The sequence below is a fragment of the Buteo buteo genome, chromosome 12 (assembly GCF_964188355.1).
Source record: "Buteo buteo chromosome 12, bButBut1.hap1.1, whole genome shotgun sequence".
In the NCBI taxonomy this organism is placed as follows: Eukaryota; Metazoa; Chordata; class Aves; order Accipitriformes; family Accipitridae; genus Buteo; species Buteo buteo.
This window is the reverse complement of record NC_134182.1, coordinates 1,577,502-1,585,244: the sequence shown is the minus strand read 5'-3', so window position 1 is coordinate 1,585,244 and position 7,743 is coordinate 1,577,502. Positions and strand designations below refer to the sequence as shown.

The window sequence follows — 7,743 nt, the reverse complement described above, 5'->3', positions numbered from 1 at the left end:
CTGAGCAGTATTTAGATGCTCATCTGTCCTACTCAGCCAGGGAGCTCATGGCCTGGGTTCTTCCTGCTATTCTTGGATTACATGAGCCACTCAAGCAAAGCAGTACAGAAAAAGATCCATTTGCTGCCACGTCTCATCGACCCCAGGAAGGAGGACAAACAGGCTCTGCCTTCCCTCCTCTGAGACAGAGATAGGGAGAAGCATATTTGGGGAGGAGGACAAAGCAATATTTCCCACCCCCAGCCTGAGGAAGGGATGAAGAGGAGGCTTTGGGGGCCATGCTCACAGGAGGATAAGGAGAAAAAAGGAGAGGGGATGGGCAGGACCAAGGGCACAGCCTGCACTCTGTCCTTGGGACAAGCACCTCAGTCCCTTTAAAGATTCCAAATAGCCTCAGCGGGGCTTGTATCAGTTTCACACTCCCACCACCAACCTGAAGTAAGTCACATCACTTAAGAACCCAAGGTACCATTATTTAGGGAAAACAAACAAACAAACAAACAAAAGAAGCTTAAAGACAGCCATGTAATAGCGGGGCTCTAGGAATTTTGAGTAAACCATCTAGTATCAGACACAGGGAGAGCGGTCTTACTCTCCAGCCATCAGCTCTGTGGTGAAAACTGCAGGGAGCTTCTGAGCATCCTTATATCCTGAATGCTACAAATTCCAAAGTTAAAACAGCCCACACTTGCAGACGACTTTGAAATGCTCGTTTTTATTTCCATGCACTCACGCTAACTGCTTTTGCTCTTTAAGATAATGGCTATTCATCCCAACACTATTTTGTAAAAAGCCAGTCATAGGAGGCAATCTTCTTATCTCCTAGGATACATAGGTTTTGTCTGAATATGATAAGGCTACAGAGAAATTAATTTATTCTCTTGAAAAAGTCTCTCTTTCTGTGTATATATGTATGTGTGTATATATATATATATGTATGTATGTATTTTTAGCTAATGAAAAAAAAGTACAAAGTTAGTTTAAAAATTCAGCTAACAGCATTATATGGTTTTATGCAGAGACAGAGCTTTTCAGCTCCTGCTAATTAGCATATCTCTGACTCTGATGGAGCAGTTTAAACTGGCTGAAAACCTAGCCCAAAAAAAAGTGGCATTTAATTTTCTAACTTAATTTCAAACTGCAAATGGAAGTCTCTTGTTAGGTTATTTAATTTTATTTTAAAATGCTGAAGGACTGTTAGGGAGTCATGTTTTCCAAAATAAGGGGCTGCAAAAGTTCCTGAGACAAGGAGGTTTGGTTTTATCTTGATGCCTTCATGCTTTGCTTCTTAAAGAAAAAAAAAAAAAAAAGACACAGGGAACTGAAGTTATTGAGGATAAAGCTTGAAGTGAAGATAACAAACAGTAAATGCCACACAAAATAAGCAGAGCATGGCAAAAGAACTGTCAAAGTTGCCTTCTACAGATCCCTGAAAAAAAAAAAACAAACAAAAAAAGAGAAGTTTTTGCATCCTTACCTGTTTTTTCTCTGTCATCTACATGGTGTTCCATTGTGCCCAAAAGTTATACTTCTCAAAAGCCTGCCAAAATAAAATGTTTCCCTAACTTCCACCAAGCTTTCTCCAACTTTGGAGCTGCCAAGTAATCCTGTTCTCAGTCTTAGATACATCTTCAAAGTTTAGATACTTGAAATCATACAGTTCACCATGATTTTTGTTGCAAAACTTCAAACTGCATGAAAATCTGGAAAACCTTCTGGTACAACTGAGAGCAGCAGAGGGGAGCATGGACAGAACCGCCCACCGAGATCTGAGTGCTTGGTGCTGTGTATGTGTTTAGTAGGGACCGTATCTTCCTCTAAACATACAGGAAAAGCAAAATAGTGATGGATCCAAGGATTTAATACCTTAGCATAGTAGGTACGGCTTGGAGGCACCAGTCACAGATACACTTTTCAGAAATATGAAGTTTGAAACTGAAGTCTCCTTCAAACAGGAGGCTGATTCAAACAGCACCCAGCGATACCTCCGTCCCCGTTCCTGCGGTGAAGAGCAACCGGCTCTCTGATTGCTGTGGGGACTCCCAGGTGCAGCTCCCTTCCCAGCAGTATTTTTAGCACTTCCTAAGCACGTTAGCGTCAAAAGAAGTCCGTCAAGAGCCTACCTGGATGAGGTGTCCAGCTGGGCTGCAAATCTTCTGGCGGGCACTTCCAGAAGTATGTAGTAGCCTCCTCGGCACTTAGACACCTTGAGGCTCTGGTCCTCAGTCTCAGGAGCCTGGAAAACAGAGACTCCAAAGTCACTCAGACTCTGCTGTAAAACATCACCCTAAAGTTTCCCTCCTCTGCTTTACTACTCATATGCAACACATAAACAAACAAGCTGCGAAAACTTCCAGTCAAGCCAATTCCACTATAAAAAGCAGTAAAGTACATGGCGAACACGCTCCTATTCCCCCACCTTTCTTTGACGCTGTTGAAAGGTCATAGAGGTCTGGCTGTGCAAAGTCAGTCGAGGAGTTGCTCCACTGCCCAGTTTCTCAGTATTGCTGCCAAGAAAACAAGCAGAACTGCAGTTGTTTTGGTTAAACCATGCCGTTCTGATGCCAAGAGAAGCTGCAAATTAGCTAAGCCTCATTCAGAGGAAATTTATATCAATTTTCCGTCTCCCATGAGATCTGTCTGAGCAGTTCCAGCTACATGAAAAGGATGTTTGGCCGATAAATATTGTGAGACAAGGGCCAAATGGAGCTGGCTGAGGCACCAGGTGAGGTGGTGGGAATATCTTCGATAACGCAGGCTAGCTGGAGTCGGGCCAGGCTTTCACCCTGGTTGTAACAGCTGCCATATGCGAACGCGGCGAGGAGCAGACCCTGTGTCAGAGTCGCTAAAGCAGATAAAGCACTTAAAAAAGAAGACATGAGCTACTGCACATCGGCAGCAGCGTAAAAAGCTGTGGCAGATGTTGGGGGGGGGGGGGGAAGAGGGATGTTCCCAAGCAAGGACAGTCTCCAGGTTTGCTCACACGTGGTGGTAGATACAGTATGAATACTACATCTATATAGATGTGGATATCAATACAAAACACAGCTTGGCTGCTGCAGGTATCCCCCCCACTGCCTGAGGGTTAAGGGGAAAAGCTGCATCTCTTGTGGTGGTGACACCCAGCTCTGATGTACTTGGCCACCAAGGCTGGCTGAAGACAGGCACGAAGCATTTAACAACAGAGACGACTAGTGATTTGGAAAGAGTTGTAAATAAAAGGTCAGTCAAGGAACTTTAATTCACCTGCAGCTCTGTTTCCCAAATTAGTCTTGGGAAAGGTGGTTCAAGTTGCAGTTGCTGTGTCCAAAAGATGAACGAACAGGACGCCAGAGGTTGAAGGCAGGTTGTTTTGGAGGTGTTACCCACGAACATCAGTCTTTTCCCCTCCCTCTGGCTCCACTCTTCCCACGGGGCAGATTTCTGCTGGATGAGGGATTACAAGTCCTCCATGAGGCCAGGAAAGAAACCTGGATGTAGACGGGTACCTGACAGGGTCAACTGGCTGGAGCCACTGTCGACCTGCAATTCTCAGTAATATCCACAAACACTGGATACGGAATTTTGGCATCCCACTGGCAGTGGGAAAGGGTTATAACATACAAGACGATTCCAGTAAATACGACAGGCAAAACCTGACCTCCTTTTGGAGAAAAAAACCCCACAGAGTATAAAGTTCTTCTACGGGAGACAGCCACCCTTGGTCAGTCTCCTGAGTGTATTCCCCCCATAGTATTTTTTCCCCTCCCCTGCTTGAAAGATGAACATACCTACCTGCCCTGCAGATGTTACAACTGGTCACAGGAGACTGCAGTCAGCGACAATAAGGAGGGTGAGAAGAGCTCCACTAAAGCAGCTGTGCCTAGCATCAGTATCTGAGCTGCTGCATTCAAGCACATCAGCCTCCTTCATCTTTTTAAACACTGCCAGTACAGCGAGGAAAGCAACTTCTCTGCTCAGCCCCGGGAGGTGTTATCCCAACGCTGGCTTTTCATGTGGCTTGGGGAGTAATCCAAAAGGAGAACATCACAAGTGGACAAAATAGCACATTGGAATAGGTCAGGTTAACAAGGGATTTCCAGGGAAAGCTGGGAAAAAAGACATGGTCACAGGTGAACTTAAAGAAGTCGAGACAGTAACAGAGGGGTATGTAGACTCACCAAGCCTCCCTATACTGCTTATCAAAGCTGTCTTGCAGACAGGTGGGCAGTCTGCATTGATCGAGGTATTACTTTTGAACATGCTGTGATCGTCCCTGTGCTGTCTTATCGTCCAGCAGGCAGGCAGGGAAGCAGATTACCTGTGAGGCATTACAAAAGGTAATCTTTATTGACAGCTCTTAGAATAAGGTCTCCTTAAGGCTGGCTTCCCACTGTCACTGCTAATGTGTTGGGCTTAGCTTTATTCTGAGCAGGTAACAAAGGTAAAGATGGCATGAAGCTGTATTTAATGCCTCGGGTCCCATCAAAGTAAGCACCTTCATCTGGGTTCTTCTGGTTCACCCACTCCAAGAGCCTAAGGACAGCTATAAATTTAAGACTAGTCACATGAGTTGTCTATACTGCAGTAACCACCCGTCATCCCTACCCTAGCCCAAAGCCCCTGGGCGCTCGGTGCTATAAAAACACATCCCTGAATTTGCACTTCCCACAGAACAACTGGTTTCAGTTCGGTCCCTTTCCATTTTTGGTGAGCCTGAAACAGGTCAGATCACGACTCCCCTGCCTGGCTAAGCCAGCCTCCTGATCTGTCTGTTTGTCTTTCTGAGTGTCAGTTTGTAGGTTACATGACAAAATCTTGCCTCCAGCTCACAGAGGAAGAGTGGCTGGTAAGGAACACCAAATGATACCCTGCCCCAGTTCCTCCCAGGGCTGTCGCAAGAGAGTCATCAAGCCATCAGCCCCATGGACCGGGGGACATCCATCTCTGGGAGTCATAAGGAGGGGACGGGACTCATTAGGGGATGCAGAGAAAGAGCATTACCTGTTCAGCCACCTGGCTGCTAATGCCTTGGTAGGAGGTCTCCTGTGGGTCCTTAATATCAGGATGGCCCATTCTTGCACCTGGAAGATGCTGTCCTCCAAGACCTGTCACCTTTCCTAAGCTCCTCTGCCCTTCAAACTGTCTCCCGTGGGATCCCTTGCTCCGAGGCACAGCTGGGAGTCTGGTTTCTGAGAAATTACTTCTGTCTTTCCAGAGCAGCACAGCAGCAGCCTCGGAGGGTAGTAATGTCTTGCCAGTGTTGCAAAAACACAAGCAGAGTGAAAGGGATATGTAACGCCAATCCAGGACAATGTTGTAGAAATCTCCATACAGGACCCATTCTCTGAAGAATTGAAGAAGGGAGTACAACAAGGCAAATCAATCTGTTTTTATGGAAAATAGGGCTTGTCAAACAAACCTGATTTCGCTCTGTGATGAGATTACAAATTTGGTTGATAAAGGGAACTGTCCAGATGTAATAGGCTTAGATCTTCGGAGGGCTTTTGACTTAGTATCAAATGACATTTGGTTTTTAAAAAAATGGTATTATATAGCATCAATAAAACATGAACTAAACAGATTAAGAACTGCCTACCTGACAGATATCAAGCAGCAAGCAGTCAGGGGAAACCAGCATTAAACAGGAACGGCTCTAGTGAGGTGGCACGAGGAGCAGGACTATGCCCAGAATAGTTTGCTGCTTTCAGCTGTGCTCTGGGAGTTGATGCAAATGAAACTGGCAAGTGATGCAAATGCCAGCAGCTCAGTAGAGAGTGATGAGGGTGAGGTTGCCATACCCAGACATCTGTGTCACTGAGGGAACAGGGACCACTTACACAGAGGCGGCTTGAATATGCAAAGTCATGTGTCTAGCAAGGAGAAACACATAGAACAGAGACTGTGCCCCTAAATGGGGGTTGCAATGGCCACAGGACGGACCGTGACCTCCCAGCGTGAGGATTTGGCAAAGAGACACAATCCTTATCTACCGATAGACCGCATGTGACTTTTTGTGCTGTGATGAGAACGGTCCTGGGATACTGTGCAGCCTTCTGGCACCTGGAGATCAAGAAAGCAGGGAAAATTCAAGGACAGCGAGGAAAAATGCTGCCTAAACTATCTAGGGGCTGGGGGGTGGGCAGAGGGGTGCATTAGCAGAGAGGGTCAGACAGTTTGAGCTGCCAAGAGCTTTGTGGCCAGCCCTCACCCTACGCATCCTCTTTTCTTCTGAGCATCGCCCTTCAGCTTCAAGGACTCCTCTTTCTCCTTGACGGACAGCCAAGATGGTGAGCAAAGGCCATGTCCACCCACAGCCCGGCTCCTGTGGGCTGACACAGCCCTGTGACCACATGGAATCTGCAGACCAGACCCAGCCTCTCACACACAGCTTCTGGCTGCAGGTAGGGAAGATCTGCAGACGTCACTCGGAGTGTCTCGGTGATATTCAAGCCTCAGCAGTGCACTGTGTCACACGAGCAGGACTGGGAATAACGGGCTGTGCTACCTCTCTCTAATTTGCAGCATCGTAACCATTCTAATTTGCAATTTTCCCCAAATGAGACACTTGCATGTCAATTGGCTGCTACCAATTACAAGATGGGCAGTATATGCCTTGAAAAAGTAGCATCAGCCTCTATTGGGATCATTAAAAGATAGCGTTGTAATCTCACCCAGGCATTTTAGGTGCTTAACAAACCAAAAAGGGCAGACTTTCCTTAAGAAAAGCAGCAAGAAGCTGCCAAATGTGTCTTTTAACCGAGTGGAGCTTGCCAAGGTGAGTTTAGCAGTGCTATCTTGAGACTGCCAGACTGAATTACTTTGAAGATTTTGTTGTTTCTTTGCTTTTGTTGCTTTTTTAAGGGGAAAAAAAAAGGCAAAGATAAAGGAAGAAATACAGCAAGGAAAGAGAAAGAAATTAGAAGCCTAGAGCAAGCGAGCTGCAGCTCCGTGCTAAAAATGCAGGCAGGAAGCTTTCCTGGAGGACGAACAACAGCATCACAAGCTTAGACCCTGCCAATTGTCAACTATCCCTTATGCTACTCCATCCTGCCATCCAGCTTTTCGGCTTCACTTCTCCAACACACTCCTCATACCTTTGTATCCTTCAGGAAGTGTTTTCCCTGCCTCAAGGCCATGAGGAGAGTGGAAAAGCGACCTTCTTGCTGCCGGTAGCAGAACAGGCTGCAGGGCAGGCAGGATGGTGTGTGCTTGGGTCATCTTCCAACACAGAGCCTGCCCGCTTTGGATCTTTGGTATGTTGTTGCCCCTTTCTGCTAGATGAAAATTCAGCTGTGAGGAGACATCCATCTTCCCACATGGGTGGCCCTAGGTGGGGAGCAGCCTTCTCTCCTTTTCCAGCTGCTGCAGAGAAGATGATTTTAGGGTCCCCATGTGTGAGGTGGATCTTCCACTCCACTGGGTAGACCTCATGGATGCGACACACCACTCCTGGACCCTTGCCCTGTCAGAGAAGATGACATAAGGGAAATTAGGACCTCTGCAGTCCTCTTTACAAAAGTGGGGCACTTTATAGATAGGGAAGCTGTTTATCACTGCATTTAAAAGGACAGGATGATTTTTCAGACCATCACCCACGCATGGCTGGAGCTCAGCTCACCAAAGTCCTGGGCTGTGTGTCATTCCTGCTGGGCTGGCTGCTCCCCCAGAACCTGCAGGTCAGCGTGGCAATAACACTACAGTTCTCCTTTTGGGCTCAAGAGAAGCAACACACGCAGCAAACAAAGCCGAATGAGTTCTCCA

General features: G+C 46.7%; 1 long non-coding RNA gene across 1 annotated transcript; it reads right to left on the bottom strand.

Annotated features, from left to right (window-relative positions):
* Positions 1-827: 827 nt before the first annotated feature.
* On the bottom strand, positions 828-3,409 carry LOC142037818 (uncharacterized). The gene is made up of 4 exons (XR_012652438.1): positions 3,247-3,409; positions 2,420-2,507; positions 2,124-2,236; positions 828-1,429 (listed from the first exon to the last, which is right to left on the bottom strand). It is a non-coding gene; the product is annotated as an uncharacterized LOC142037818 (long non-coding RNA).
* Between the last annotated feature and the right edge of the window lie 4,334 nt (positions 3,410-7,743).